Source organism: Schistocerca serialis, chromosome 1, assembly GCF_023864345.2.
Source record: "Schistocerca serialis cubense isolate TAMUIC-IGC-003099 chromosome 1, iqSchSeri2.2, whole genome shotgun sequence".
In the NCBI taxonomy this organism is placed as follows: domain Eukaryota; kingdom Metazoa; phylum Arthropoda; class Insecta; order Orthoptera; family Acrididae; genus Schistocerca; species Schistocerca serialis.
In genome coordinates, this window is record NC_064638.1 from 426,789,437 (window position 1) to 426,805,685 (window position 16,249).

Sequence of the window (16,249 nt, forward strand, 5' to 3'; positions counted from 1 at the left end):
TTTTTCCGAAAGAATTCAGTGGAACGGACGTTCTGGAAACGCCGTCACAAGGGCGAGTGAGATCAAGCGTGCCGCACACGCGGGCGCAACAATACTGGCGAGGCGAGCCGCTGTCGGCTCTTGTGCCGCTGTTGGCTCTTGGGCCGCTGTCGGCATCCTTTCTACTCGCGAGTACGGAATGTGGAGTTGCTTTTCTTCCCGGACAGCTGATGTGAAAGGATTCTGCTGTCAATATTTATGTTTTATTTTATCTGCTGTATATTATTTTCTTGTTTAGCGTTAATTGGACATGACGAGAATATTAATTATGAAAAGGTTACATAAATATGTGTATTCTATGTAATTAATTATTAGTTTGCGTATTTTGATATACCTGTTTTTTATGACCATGCACTCTGATCAATTTTGCAAATAGTATTCCATTTCTTATAGTGTTACGAATTTTAATGATTTTGGAATAGCTAAACCGTTTTCTATGTTTTCTATGAATTTTGATATGTTGTCAACCTGTTTTATTTTGTGCAAGATGACAGAGTGGAATAAGATTAGGAGTTTCTCCACTCAATTATTATTGTCTACAAATTGGTTTATGGTTAATTAGACGAATGCTAAATTTTTTTGATGTTTTGAGCATATGCATTTCCGCTGTTTCTTTTTTGGGACATTTTCTGAGTCTGTTTACGTTACACGAACATCCTCAGACAATGTGGGGCACGTGTAACGCCGGAAATGCATATCCTCCTATTTCCATCTATGGTACTATTATTTTTTTCCTTGTTTTGTTACCTCAAGATATGACATTTCTGTCTCTTTATATATTGTAATTGCTTTACTGTTTGGATATATATATATATATATTTATGCACTTATGTCGATGTATAATTGGTTTGTTTCGTAAATATTAGTTGTATTTTTACGCTGGGTCTTGCCTAGGGAAAACTGCTATCGAACGATTACGTCGATAGGTCGTGTAAAGAATCAAAGTGTGTAGGATCTTTGGGAGTGTTAACGCTGCCGCGTGGAGCGCGGGCGGAGCAGTGAGAGTCTGGCGGGAGTAGCGAGTGGAGCAGGTGTTGTGTGACGCTCCCGCGAGTTGCCGCGCTTTCGGGGTTGGGCAGCATGTAATTGCGCTCGACTCGCGATGATAGTTTCTGACATGGTGTCGCGGACGGGAAGCATTAGCTGGCGCACATCAAGAGCCCGTTTCGCCTGGTGACCGTGTCGAGAAGAAGGCGCGCCAACATCCAGCTTCTGCAACAGCGACGGCCGACAATGAGTGACTGTCGCCACCTCCTCGATCGACGGCTTCAAACCTTCAATCAACCAACAAGGAAGACTAAAAGCACGTAAAGTTTCAGAACTGTATGGCAGACCTCAGCTTTTCAAATTGTTCCATTTGCCTCGCAAAATTACAGCAACTTAGCATGAACCTTTGTTGCTCATTGTCCCAATTGCATTGCCAAGCAGGGTCCCTTCCTTTTCCGAAATGAACCCGAGTGTCGTTGAAATTCAAACGCCAGCATTAAAATAATATAATTAGATTTCACTGCTTTAATTTCAAAGTTCAGTAGCTGGCTACAATATTTAGGTTACACGAGCACAAATTAAGAGTGCGAGTTTTGTTAGCATATTTTAGCTTACCTGTGACTGCAGCTCAGCTTGGTACGTACTAAATTTTACTATTGTTAATTGTTCAGAATCATTTAATTCAAGTTCAAAGTTAAATCTCTTGTTTCTAAATTGCGTAGAGTCAAGTTGCTTTTGAAATGATTGTTGAGGTAGTCCAAGACTAACCGTATTTTACTGGATTTCGATGTGCTTCAGAAAGAAAGCTTCTTATTAATTTCAGTCACTAAATTAACTTTCAGTTTTCTGGTTTTATTAATTCTTCTGCTAAATTAAGTCAGAGTGTAGCGAAATTTATTACTTCTGACAAACTTTCAGTTTTCACACTACACGTGTCAACCTTCAGTTGCCACGCTTCTAGTGCTAATTATATGTGTAATAAACTTACTTTTTCAGTTACTATAGTAATTGTCCTTAGGACTGGCGACCGTGATTTCCCCCAAATCTCAAATATCTAATTACCGCTAGTTAATTGTTAACGTAACGGCCGCACATTTACTTTCTTTATTAACTTTATCCCTTTTCAAAATTAATTACCACCAGTTTCATTTGTATTTTTCCTTTCATTTAGATGTAACCCTTTCCTCCCTCTTTACCGACAGGTTAACTTCGGTGACGATTGCTTTTCCAAAATTACCATTAGGTACACGCGGTTTAATTTTTCACTGTCATTAAGGTCGATAAGTGAGGGGGGAGGTTACAAGCTACCCGCCGATTTTCTAGCTGTACGTATTGCCCTTAATCCAAAGGTCACAGTCGACTGTCGGGCTAGAGACGTACGTCCCATCACCGTTCTTAACACTGTTTATAAGTTGGTGGCACGAAGTGTGGCTTCACGTCTTAAACAGGTAATGAATAAGGTACTTTGTCCCACTCAATCATGTGGCGTTTCGAATCGAACCACCTTCACCGCTGCTTCTATATACCGTGATGCTGTCTTACTCACCCACCGCCGACGCTCGAACCCCGGCTGCAATTGATCCCTAGATTTCGCCGGTGCCTTCGATAGGGTCTCCCATCCTTACCTGCTGGCCGTTATGTCGCGGATGGGTTTCGGGGAGCACTTCATAAGAGTCATCCGGCACTTCTTGGATGGAGCAAATTCCACAATCATTGTAAACGGCTGCAGATCACGACCAATTCCCATCAGACGATCAGTTCGACAAGGGTGTCCCTTGTCAGTGTATTTTATCGCTTTGGACCCCGTGCTGCGTGACATCGGACGAATGGTCGATGGTGTTCCTTTCCCAGGCGTCACCTTCCGCAGTGCGGCATACGCAGATGGTGTAGGTGCGTTTGTAGCAAACGCCAGGGATATCGATTCAGTTCGCCGAGTCCTCCACGTTTATGAACGAGCATCCGGTGCCATGTTAAAAGTCAACAAAATGGTGCTAATCCCACTAGGACCACGATCATTGACCATCGAGCGCCCATGGTTCCGGATTGTAGGGGAACAACGTATCTTGGGTCTTGAGGTGACTGCCTGTCCGCAGCGCATCTTAACACTCACGTGCAGGCGGATTCTCACGCGCATCAGAGGACTTTGCGTGAGTCACACTGATCGACGACTCGACCTCCATCATTGAATCCAACTGATTAATACTTACATCCTATAACGGGCATGGTATGTAGCACAACTCCTTACGCTACCGAAACAAACCAGCAGAGCCATCTCACAAACAGTATATTGCCTGTTGTGGCGGCATGCACTATTCAAAGTTGATGCACAGACTTGTACACTGCCAAAGGTCGATGCTGGCCTTGGACTCATTGACTTTCCCCGCAAATGTGCGGCAATCCTGATTCACCGTATCGCCACTTTGCGTGAGATTGACCCAGGTGGGACAACAGCGGTGCTTTTCGACCGTTATCGCCCACAATCGGCGCGTGAACCAGTATGTTTGACACATATTACATTCCGGATGACGGCAGTCAAGGTCTATTACCTCAATCAAAGTTACGTCCTAACAGTGGCCACCGACAAGGCACGCACATCAAAGCGCCTTTACTAGGCGCTTCGAGAGCCAGCCCACACCACATAAATTGGAGGACAGACGACCATCGGTCATCTGGCACCAAGCTTGGGCTAATATCAACCACCCAGCCCTCCCCACAGAAGTTTCAGCGCTATGGTATCGCGTTGTAAACAATTTAATACCCACTAATCATCGCTTGGCGGCCATCCGCCTATGGCCCTCGGCTGCTTGCGGCCGATGTGGTGACGTAGACACCAGAGAGCATCGTCTCTTATGCCCTCACGTCACAGAAGTGTGGGACCTTGCACGTGTGCTATTAGCGCTGATCGGTGGGACTACACTGGACTATGTGCCAATCGACTGGTTCCTTACGCCTGATATTCAGACCAACCCCCGAAAACGACATAACGCAGTGGTGTGGCTCTTGGGCCACACCATTTTCACGATCTATGACCTTTGCCTCACCGATGCTGTCTCTTTCATGGACTACCTTTGGAGCCAGCATCGCCTGGCGGAATGTGACCGGAAATATACCATTAGTTTTGCAAGATTTCTTAAAGTTGCAATGGTTCATGGTTATCAAAAGGTGGTCCAGGCTGAGTAAGGCACCTCGTATAAGAATTGCCTGAGTGTACCCCTGGATCTTTGTCACTCGGACTTTCAAACTACTCTTGACTTAACCATACCCCAGGTTTGATATTGGCCTTCTGGGCATCACTAGAGTAGACTGCTCTATGATACTGATAATATGGAAATTGGTAACATGGAAATTGTGTGAACGTTGTATGAAAAATTATTGGAAAATTGGAAAACACATAATCTATCTTAGGGGATTATTACTTCGTTAATTCTATGGGCTATGGGATTATCTCGCCAGTTTCGTTTGAGTGTGCTACCGTCGCTGTTTTTTTTTTTTTGCCTTCATTTCTGTCTTTATTTATTTCTTTCTATTTAGTTTTTAACATCATCACTTGCCTCACACCTGCAGAGGGAAGTGTGTTTCTGAGGAGTGTGTCGTCGCCCCCTGAGGCATAGCAGAGTATGCCTCCGCTTTTATTTTCGGTTTATGGCAATAAGTCTTGCTGCTAACAACACCCTGCTTTACGTGCTGCGTCGACACTAGAGGATGGCGGCATTTTTGGAGAGGAAAAGGTAGGGCTATAGGGGAGGTAGGAGGGAAAAAAAGTGTAGTATCTGTTCTTATCAGCTTAATATCTGATACGTCCTGCATTGCACGACCAGAATATTAAACTCATTTTTGGCTTATGACGGAGTGCTAGGGGCTTGCTCCACCTCTGTCGCGGGTTGGCCCGGCATTGCAGTACCGTCGGGATCGGCCCACCTAAAATTAATTAAAACACAGCCTGAAATGGGTTAACATTCTGCAGTGATCAGATATTCCGCTGGTAGCAAAACTTGTCGTAGTTGTTGATGTGCCCAGTAGTTAGTTGCTTACACACCACGATTTCTTTTAATTAATTTAAAATTATCTTAAGAAATTTTTTTTTTTTTGGTGTTAGCCAGACCGCACTTGCAGCCGCATTACGCTAGGCTGGTAATTTATGGTGGCACAGGACAGTGCCTTCGGATGCCTCGTTAGCGTCTCTTATGGTCCTATCGCAGATAATTTTAATAATATTTTTTGGAGTTATAACCTTAGCTCCTCGCGAACGTCGTCGTCGTCGTCGTCGTCGCCGCCGCACGCACGCAGAATACGTGGTACACACGCACACACACATATGCAGTAGGCGGTGGACGATGTAAGCACTCGGCTAGGTGTAGCTCGCGCCAGTATAGCTCGCGCCGGCCTGGCGCTGCTGTGGGGCGGCCTCACGGCTTCTCCACTGGCCTGGCAGCTAGCGGCGTTCAAATGGGAGTCGCAGTTTACTCCTCGACATGGAGGGTGGTACTTGGCTGTTGACGAGTGCTCTCGTATTTTGTCGTTCCCTCCGGCACTTGCCTTTGCGATGTTTTCGACGGTCGCCTGTTGCCATATCGGCCCGCACCACCATGTGTGACTCCCACATGTGGAGCGTACATGCTGCAAGCATTTAGGCCCTGACACTGCGGTTTTTCATCCCTCTTCCCAGATATCCGCGATCAAACTGACACCTCTGTCCCTCCCCTCGCTCCTGGTATCCAGTACTTGGACAACATTCCACACACGGACCTTAATGCCCCCATCACCACACAGGATCTCATCAATACACTCCGCACCAAACGTAACACCGCTCCTGGTCACGATCGTGTCACCTACCGTCACCTTCGTGAAGCTCCTGTCTCTTTTCTCTCCACCCTGGCCAGGCTCTACAATGTAGTCCTGTCCACCGGTTACTACCCCGACCTGTGGAAAACCTCCCGTATCCTCATGTTCCTCAAACCTGGCAAACCGCCGTCCGCCGTCTCCTCCTACCGTCCCATCAGCCTTACCTCGGTCTTCAGCAAGGTCCTGGAATCTATCCTCACCCGCCGCATCCACCAGCATCTCCGCCAGCACCGCCTCCTCCCCGTTACCCAGTGTGGCTTTCGGCCGTCCTTCTCTTCCGACGATCTTCTTCTTCACCTCACTCATCTCCTTTCCGAACAGCTCAATTCCCGTCGCTCCGCAATCTTCCTCTCTCTTGACCTCGAACGCGCATATGACCGCGTATGGCATTCCGGTCTCCTCTTCAAGCTCCAAACCTTCGCCCTTCCCATTAACTACGTTCGTCTGATCGGTTCCTTTCTCTCCCGCCGTCCTTCCTATGTCACCATCCATAACACCGATTCCTACACCTTTTTCCCCTCCGCCGGTGTGGCCCAAGGCTCCGTCCTCTCCCCCCTTCTGTACTTGTTGTACATGGCGGACATGCCGCCGCCGTCACCCCCCGTCCACCTTCTCCAGTTTGCCGATGACACCGCCTTCCTTGCCCTTGCCCCCACCCTGCGACGCTCCCAACACCTTCTCCAATCCCATCTTGACCGGTTCACCGCTTGGTGCAACCAGTGGTTGCTCAAGGTCAATCCTTCCAAAACCCAGGCGATCATTGTAGGCAAAACCACTCCCTCCTTCCGCCTCCTTGATTTCTATCTCACCGTTTATGGCCGTCCCATCGCTCTCACCCCCACCCTTAAGTACCTTGGCGTCACCCTCGACCGTCGCCTCTCCTGGACTCCCCATCTCCAGACAATCCAAGCCAAGGCACGTTCCCGCCTCCGTCTCCTCAAGCTCCTTTCCGGCCGAACGTGGGGTCTGGACCCCTCCACCATCCTCCACACCTATAAGTCCCTCATCCGCCCTATCCTCTGTTACGCCCATCCAGCCTGGATCTCCGCCCCCCCTTCCTTTTATAAATCCCTCCAAATCCTTGAACGCCATGCTCTCCGCCTTGCCTATCACATCCGTCTCCCTTCCCCCACGCGGATCCTGTATGACCTTATCCCCTTCCCCCACCTCCTCCTCATCCTCGAAAGGATACGAATCCTATACACCTCCCGTAAACTCGATCCTCCTCACCTGCTCGTCTCCCCGATCCTCTCCCACCCCCGCCCGCTGCCGCGCCTGTACTCCCACGTCCCACCTGGTCTCCATCTCTCCACCCTCCTTACCCTCTCCCAAGGTGGTTTCCGCCAGCTCCCTCTCCCTGATGATGTCCTCGTCCCCTCCATCTACCCCTCCTGTCAACTTTGACCCTGCCCCCCCTCCCTCCTGATGTCCTTTCCCTTCGGCACCCTCCCTCCTTTCTCTTCCCTTCCCTTCTCTTTCCTTCTCCCCCTTCCCCTCCCTACCCCCTCTTCTTCCGGGCTTCCCCTCCCCCTTCCTCTCTCCCCCCTCTTCCCCCTGCCCGTGGCGTCCCTGCTCTCCCCTCTCGCATTCCCACTCCCCCTCCTCCTCCTCCTCCTCCCCCTCCTCTCTTGGCAGGTCCCCGGACTCGCACACGCCTCGTGAACTTTCGCGCGCCGGAGATCATCGCCCTCGTTTTAGTGTCTGTGCCGTCGTGTCTGTGCCTCAGTGTTTTTCGCCATCCACGCTCCTTCGTTCACGTGTGTCATCTACCTCGTCAGTGTTTGTGCCCAGTGCCGACGGTTTTTCTTGTTTGTTTCATCAAGTGTGAACGGCTTCATGTTTTTTAACTATTGTATCTCCTGTTTTTTAAACCGCCATTCTGTTACATGTCTGTCTCCCTTTCTTTTTTATTGTACTGCTTATGGCTGAAGAGCGGAGTACACTGTTCCGCTGCCAGCCCACCTTGTATGGGGTGTCCAAATTACAACAAAGAAAAAAAAAAAAAAAAAAAAAAAAAAGGTTTTTCATCTCTGGCGGTACTCCGCAAGGATACCGCCCTTCGATTGTGCCATTCCAGCACTAATTGAAGTGCTAGATTTTCCGGCCTGTTAGGAGACCGCTCCTGCAAAATGTGCGAGGAGATTTTTGCTGGTTGCGAGCTACCCGCCGATTTTCTAGCTGTACGTATTGCCCTTAATCCAAAGGTCACAGTCGACTGTCGGGCTAGAGACGTACGTCCCATCACCGTTCTTAACACTGTTTATAAGTTGGTGGCACGAAGTGTGGCTTCACGTCTTAAACAGGTAATGAATAAGGTACTTTGTCCCACTCAATCATGTGGCGTTTCGAATCGAACCACCTTCACCACTGCTTCTATATACCGTGATGCTGTCTTACTCACCCACCGCCGACGCTCGAACCCCGGCTGCAATTGATCCCTAGATTTCGCCGGTGCCTTCGATAGGGTCTCCCATCCTTACCTGCTGGCCGTTATGTTGCGGATGGGTTTCGGGGAGCACTTCATAAGAGTCATCCGGCACTTCTTGGATGGAGCAAATTCCACAATCATTGTGAACGGCTGCAGATCACGACCAATTCCCATCAGACGATCAGTTCGACAAGGGTGTCTCTTGTCAGTGTGTTTTATCGCTTTGGACCCCGTGCTGCGTGACATCGGACGAATGGTCGATGGTGTTCCTTTCCCAGGCGCCACCTTCCGCAGTGCGGCATACGCGGATGGTGTAGGTGTGTTTGTAGCAAACGCCAGGGACATCGATTCAGTTCGCCGAGTCCTCCACGTTTATGAACGAGCATCCGGTGCCATGTTAAAAGTCAACAAAATGGTGCTAATCCCACTAGGACCACGATCATTGACCATCGAGCGCCCATGGTTCCGGATTGTAGGGGAACAACGTATCTTGGGTCTTGAGGTGACTGCCTGTCCGCAGCGCATCTTAACACTCACGTGCAGGCGGATTCTCACGCGCATCAGAGGACTTTGCGTGAGTCACACTGATCGACGACTCGACCTCCATCATTGAATCCAACTGATTAATACTTACATCCTATAACGGGCATGGTATGTAGCACAACTCCTTACGCTACCGAAGCAAACCAGCAGAGCCATCTCACAAACAGTATAATGCCTGTTGTGGCGGCATGCACTATTCAAAGTTGATGCACAGACTTGTACACTGCCAAAGGTCGATGCTGGCCTTGGACTCATTGACTTTCCCCGCAAATGTGCGGCAATCCTGATTCACCGTATCGCCACTTTGCGTGAGATTGACCCAGGTGGGACAACAGCGGTGCTTTTCGACCGTTATCGCCCACAATCGGCGCGTGAACCAGTATGTTTGACACATATTACATTCCGGATGACGGCAGTCAAGGTCTATTACCTCAATCAAAGTTACGTCCTAACAGTGGCCACCGACAAGGCACGCACATCAAAGCGCCTTTACTAGGCGCTTCGAGAGCCAGCCCACACCACATAAATTGGAGGACAGACGACCATCGGTCATCTGGCACCAAGCTTGGGCTAATATCAACCACCCAGCCCTCCCCACAGAAGTTTCAGCGCTATGGTATCGCGTTGTAAACAATTTAATACCCACTAATGATGGCTTGGCGGCCATCCGCCTATGGCCCTCGGCTGCTTGCGGCCGATGTGGTGACGTAGACACCAGAGAGCATCGTCTCTTATGCCCTCACGTCACAGAAGTGTGGGACCTTGCACGTGTGCTATTAGCGCTGATCGGTGGGACTACACTGGACTATGTGCCAATCGACTGGTTCCTTACGCCTGATATTCAGACCAACCCCCGAAAACGACATAACGCAGTGGTGTGGCTCTTGGGCCACACCATTTTCACGATCTATGACCTTTGCCTCACCGATGCTGTCTCTTTCATGGACTACCTTTGGAGCCAGCATCGCCTGGCGGAATGTGACCGGAAATATACCATTACTTTTGCAAGATTTCTTAAAGTTGCAATGGTTCATGGTTGTCAAAAGGTGGTCCAGGCTGAGTAAGGCACCTCGTATAAGAATTGCCTGAGTGTACCCCTGGATCTTTGTCACTCGGACTTTCAAACCACCCTTGACTTAACCATACCCCAGGTTTGATATTGGCCTTCTGGGCATCACTAGAGTAGACTGCTCTATGATACTGATAATATGGAAATTGGTAACATGGAAATTGTGTGAACGTTGTATGAAACATTATTGGAAAATTGGAAAACACATAATCTATCTTAGGGGATTATTACTTCGTTAATTCTATGGGCTATGGGATTATCTCGCCAGTTTCGTTTGAGTGTGCTACCGTCGCTGTTTTTTTTTTTTTGCCTTCATTTCTGTCTTTATTTATTTCTTTCTATTTAGTTTTTAGCATCATCACTTGCCTCACACCTGCAGAGGGAAGTGTGTTTCTGAGGAGTGTGTCGTCGCCCCCTGAGGCATAGCAGAGTATGCCTCCGCTTTTATTTTCGGTTTATGGCAATAAGTCTTGCTGCTAACAACACCCTGCTTTACGTGCTGCGTCGACACTAGAGGATGGCGGCATTTTTGGAGAGGAAAAGGTAGGGCTATAGGGGAGGTAGGAGGGAAAAAAAGTGTAGTATCTGCTCTTATCAGCTTAATATCTGATACGTCCTGCATTGCACGACCAGAATATTAAACTCATTTTTGGCTTATGACGGAGTGCTAGGGGCTTGCTCCACCTCTGTCGCGGGTTGGCCCGGCATTGCAGTACCGTCGGGATCGGCCCACCTAAAATTAATTAAAACACAGCCTGAAATGGGTTAACATTCTGCAGTGATCAGATATTCCGCTGGTAGCAAAACTTGTCGTAGTTGTTGATGTGCCCAGTAGTTAGTTGCTTACACACCACGATTTCTTTTAATTAATTTAAAATTATCTTAAGAAATTTTTTTTTTTTTTGTGTTAGCCAGACCGCACTTGCAGCCGCATTACGCTAGGCTGGTAATTTATGGTGGCACAGGACAGTGCCTTCGGATGCCTCGTTAGCGTCTCTTATGGTCCTATCGCAGATAATTTTAATAATATTTTTTGGAGTTATAACCTTAGCTCCTCGCGAACGTCGTCGTCGTCGCCGTCGTCGTCGCCGCCGCACGCACGCAGAATACGTGGTACACACGCACACACACATATGCAGTAGGCGGTGGACGATGTAAGCACTCGGCTAGGTGTAGCTCGCGCCAGTATAGCTCGCGCCGGCCTGGCGCTGCTGTGGGGCGGCCTCACGGCTTCTCCACTGGCCTGGCAGCTAGCGGCGTTCAAATGGGAGTCGCAGTTTACTCCTCGACATGGAGGGTGGTACTGGGCTGTTGACGAGTGCTCTCGTATTTTGTCGTTCCCTCCGGCACTTGCCTTTGCGATGTTTTCGACGGTCGCCTGTTGCCATATCGGCCCGCACCACCATGTGTGACTCCCACATGTGGAGCGTACATGCTGCAAGCATTTAGGCCCTGACACTGCGGTTTTTCATCTGTGGCGGTACTCCGCAAGGATACCGCCCTTCGATTGTGCCATTCCAGCACTAATTGAAGTGCTAGATTTTCCGGCCTGTTAGGAGACCGCTCCTGCAAAATGTGCGAGGAGATTTTTGCTGGTTGCGAGCTACCCGCCGATTTTCTAGCTGTACGTATTGCCCTTAATCCAAAGGTCACAGTCGACTGTCGGGCTAGAGACGTACGTCCCATCACCGTTCTTAACACTGTTTATAAGTTGGTGGCACGAAGTGTGGCTTCACGTCTTAAACAGGTAATGAATAAGGTACTTTGTCCCACTCAATCATGTGGCGTTTCGAATCGAACCACCTTCACCGCTGCTTCTATATACCGTGATGCTGTCTTACTCACCCACCGCCGACGCTCGAACCCCGGCTGCAATTGATCCCTAGATTTCGCCGGTGCCTTCGATAGGGTCTCCCATCCTTACCTGCTGGCCGTTATGTCGCGGATGGGTTTCGGGGAGCACTTCATAAGAGTCATCCGGCACTTCTTGGATGGAGCAAATTCCACAATCATTGTGAACGGCTGCAGATCACGACCAATTCCCATCAGACGATCAGTTCGACAAGGGTGTCCCTTGTCAGTGTATTTTATCGCTTTGGACCCCGTGCTGCGTGACATCGGACGAATGGTCGATGGTGTTCCTTTCCCAGGCGTCACCTTCCGCAGTGCGGCATACGCGGATGGTGTAGGTGTGTTTGTAGCAAACGCCAGGGACATCGATTCAGTTCGCCGAGTCCTCCACGTTTATGAACGAGCATCCGGTGCCATGTTAAAAGTCAACAAAATGGTGCTAATCCCACTAGGACCACGATCATTGACCATCGAGCGCCCATGGTTCCGGATTGTAGGGGAACAACGTATCTTGGGTCTTGAGGTGACTGCCTGTCCGCAGCGCATCTTAACACTCACGTGCAGGCGGATTCTCACGCGCATCAGAGGACTTTGCGTGAGTCACACTGATCGACGACTCGACCTCCATCATTGAATCCAACTGATTAATACTTACATCCTATAACGGGCATGGTATGTAGCACAACTCCTTACGCTACCGAAACAAACCAGCAGAGCCATCTCACAAACAGTATATTGCCTGTTGTGGCGGCATGCACTATTCAAAGTTGATGCACAGACTTGTACACTGCCAAAGGTCGATGGTGGCCTTGGACTCATTGACTTTCCTCGCAAATGTGCGGCAATCCTGATTCACCGTATCGCCACTTTGCGTGAGATTGACCCAGGTGGGACAACAGCGGTGCTTTTCGACCGTTATCGCCCACAATCGGCGCGTGAACCAGTATGTTTGACACATATTACATTCCGGATGACGGCAGTCAAGGTCTATTACCTCAATCAAAGTTACGTCCTAACAGTGGCCACCGACAAGGCACGCACATCAAAGCGCCTTTACTAGGCGCTTCGAGAGCCAGCCCACACCACATAAATTGGAGGACAGATGACCATCGGTCATCTGGCACCAAGCTTGGGCTAATATCAACCACCCAGCCCTCCCCACAGAAGTTTCAGCGCTATGGTATCGCGTTGTAAACAATTTAATACCCACTAATGATGGCTTGGCGGCCATCCGCCTATGGCCCTCGGCTGCTTGCGGCCGATGTGGTGACGTAGACACCAGAGAGCATCGTCTCTTATGCCCTCACGTCACAGAAGTGTGGGACCTTGCACGTGTGCTATTAGCGCTGATCGGTGGGACTACACTGGACTATGTGCCAATCGACTGGTTCCTTACGCCTGATATTCAGACCAACCCCCGAAAACGACATAACGCAGTGGTGTGGCTCTTGGGCCACACCATTTTCACGATCTATGACCTTTGCCTCACCGATGCTGTCTCTTTCATGGACTACCTTTGGAGCCAGCATCGCCTGGCGGAATGTGACCGGAAATATACCATTACTTTTGCAAGATTTCTTAAAGTTGCAATGGTTCATGGTTATCAAAAGGTGGTCCAGGCTGAGTAAGGCACCTCGTATAAGAATTGCCTGAGTGTACCCCTGGATCTTTGTCACTCGGACTTTCAAACTACTCTTGATTTAACCATACCCCAGGTTTGATATTGGCCTTCTGGGCATCACTAGAGTAGACTGCTCTATGATACTGATAATATGGAAATTGGTGACATGGAAATTGTGTGAACGTTGTATGAAACATTATTGGAAAATTGGAAAACACATAATCTATCTTAGGGGATTATTACTTCGTTAATTCTATGGGCTATGGGATTATCTCGCCAGTTTCGTTTGAGTGTGCTACCGTCGCTGTTTTTTTTTTTTTTGCCTTCATTTCTGTCTTTATTTATTTCTTTCTATTTAGTTTTTAGCATCATCACTTGCCTCACACCTGCAGAGGGAAGTGTGTTTCTGAGGAGTGTGTCGTCGCCCCCTGAGGCATAGCAGAGTATGCCTCCGCTTTTATTTTCGGTTTATGGCAATAAGTCTTGCTGCTAACAACACCCTGCTTTACGTGCTGCGTCGACACTAGAGGATGGCGGCATTTTTGGAGAGGAAAAGGTAGGGCTATAGGGGAGGTAGGAGGGAAAAAAAGTGTAGTATCTGCTCTTACCAGCTTAATATCTGATACGTCCTGCATTGCACGACCAGAATATTAAACTCATTTTTGGCTTATGACGGAGTGCTTGGGGCTTGCTCCACCTCTGTCGCGGGTTGGCCCGGCATTGCAGTACCGTCGGGATCGGCCCACCTAAAATTAATTAAAACACAGCCTGAAATGGGTTAACATTCTGCAGTGATCAGATATTCCGCTGGTAGCAAAACTTGTCGTAGTGGTTGATGTGCCCAGTAGTTAGTTGCTTACACACCACGATTTCTTTTAATTAATTTAAAATTATCTTAAGAATTTTTTTTTTTTTTTGGTGTTAGCCAGACCGCACTTGCAGCCGCATTACGCTAGGCTGGTAATTTATGGTGGCACAGGACAGTGCCTTCGGATGCCTCGTTAGCGTCTCTTATGGTCCTATCGCAGATAATTTTAATAATATTTTTTGGAGTTATAACCTTAGCTCCTCGCGAACGTCGTCGTCGTCGTCGTCGTCGCCGCCGCACGCACGCAGAATACGTGGTACACACGCACACACACATATGCAGTAGGCGGTGGACGATGTAAGCACTCGGCTAGGTGTAGCTCGCGCCAGTATAGCTCGCGCCGGCCTGGCGCTGCTGTGGGGCGGCCTCACGGCTTCTCCACTGGCCTGGCAGCTAGCGGCGTTCAAATGGGAGTCGCAGTTTACTCCTCGACATGGAGGGTGGTACTGGGCTGTTGACGAGTGCTCTCGTATTTTGTCGTTCCCTCCGGCACTTGCCTTTGCGATGTTTTCGACGGTCGCCTGTTGCCATATCGGCCCGCACCACCATGTGTGACTCCCACATGTGGAGCGTACATGCTGCAAGCATTTAGGCCCTGACACTGCGGTTTTTCATCTGTGGCGGTACTCCGCAAGGATACCGCCCTTCGATTGTGCCATTCCAGTACTAATTGAAGTGCTAGATTTTCCGGCCTGTTAGGAGACCGCTCCTGCAAAATGTGCGAGGAGATTTTTGCTGGTTGCGAGCTACCCGCCGATTTTCTAGCTGTACGTATTGCCCTTAATCCAAAGGTCACAGTCGACTGTCGGGCTAGAGACGTACGTCCCATCACCGTTCTTAACACTGTTTATAAGTTGGTGGCACGAAGTGTGGCTTCACGTCTTAAACAGGTAATGAATAAGGTACTTTGTCCCACTCAATCATGTGGCGTTTCGAATCGAACCACCTTCACCGCTGCTTCTATATACCGTGATGCTGTCTTACTCACCCACCGCCGACGCTCGAACCCCGGCTGCAATTGATTCCTAGATTTCGCCGGTGCCTTCGATAGGGTCTCCCATCCTTACCTGCTGGCCGTTATGTCGCGGATGGGTTTCGGGGAGCACTTCATAAGAGTCATCCGGCACTTCTTGGATGGAGCAAATTCCACAATCATTGTGAACGGCTGCAGATCACGACCAATTCCCATCAGACGATCAGTTCGACAAGGGTGTCCCTTGTCAGTGTATTTTATCGCTTTGGACCCCGTGCTGCGTGACATCGGACGAATGGTCGATGGTGTTCCTTTCCCAGGCGTCACCTTCCGCAGTGCGGCATACGCGGATGGTGTAGGTGTGTTTGTAGCAAACGCCAGGGACATCGATTCAGTTCGCCGAGTCCTCCACGTTTATGAACGAGCATCCGGTGCCATGTTAAAAGTCAACAAAATGGTGCTAATCCCACTAGGACCACGATCATTGACCATCGAGCGCCCATGGTTCCGGATTGTAGGGGAACAACGTATCTTGGGTCTTGAGGTGACTGCCTGTCCGCAGCGCATCTTAACACTCACGTGCAGGCGGATTCTCACGCGCATCAGAGGACTTTGCGTGAGTCACACTGATCGACGACTCGACCTCCATCATTGAATCCAACTGATTAATACTTACATCCTATAACGGGCATGGTATGTAGCACAACTCCTTACGCTACCGAAACAAACCAGCAGAGCCATCTCACAAACAGTATATTGCCTGTTGTGGCGGCATGCACTATTCAAAGTTGATGCACAGACTTGTACACTGCCAAAGGTCGATGGTGGCCTTGGACTCATTGACTTTCCCCGCAAATGTGCGGCAATCCTGATTCACCGTATCGCCACTTTGCGTGAGATTGACCCAGGTGGGACAACAGCGGTGCTTTTCGACCGTTATCGCCCACAATCGGCGCGTGAACCAGTATGTTTGACACATATTACATTCCGGAGGTCTATTACCTCAATCAAAGTTACGTCCTAACAGT

General features: G+C 49.1%; 3 pseudogenes; all 3 read left to right on the forward strand.

Annotated features, from left to right (window-relative positions):
* The first annotated feature begins 4,736 nt into the window (after positions 1-4,736).
* Positions 4,737-4,949, forward strand: LOC126421429 (U2 spliceosomal RNA; annotated as a pseudogene).
* Positions 4,950-10,433: 5,484 nt separating this feature from the next.
* LOC126422170 (U2 spliceosomal RNA) lies at positions 10,434-10,646 on the forward strand (annotated as a pseudogene).
* Positions 10,647-13,918: 3,272 nt separating this feature from the next.
* Positions 13,919-14,131, forward strand: LOC126423534 (U2 spliceosomal RNA; annotated as a pseudogene).
* The last annotated feature ends 2,118 nt before the right edge of the window (positions 14,132-16,249 follow it).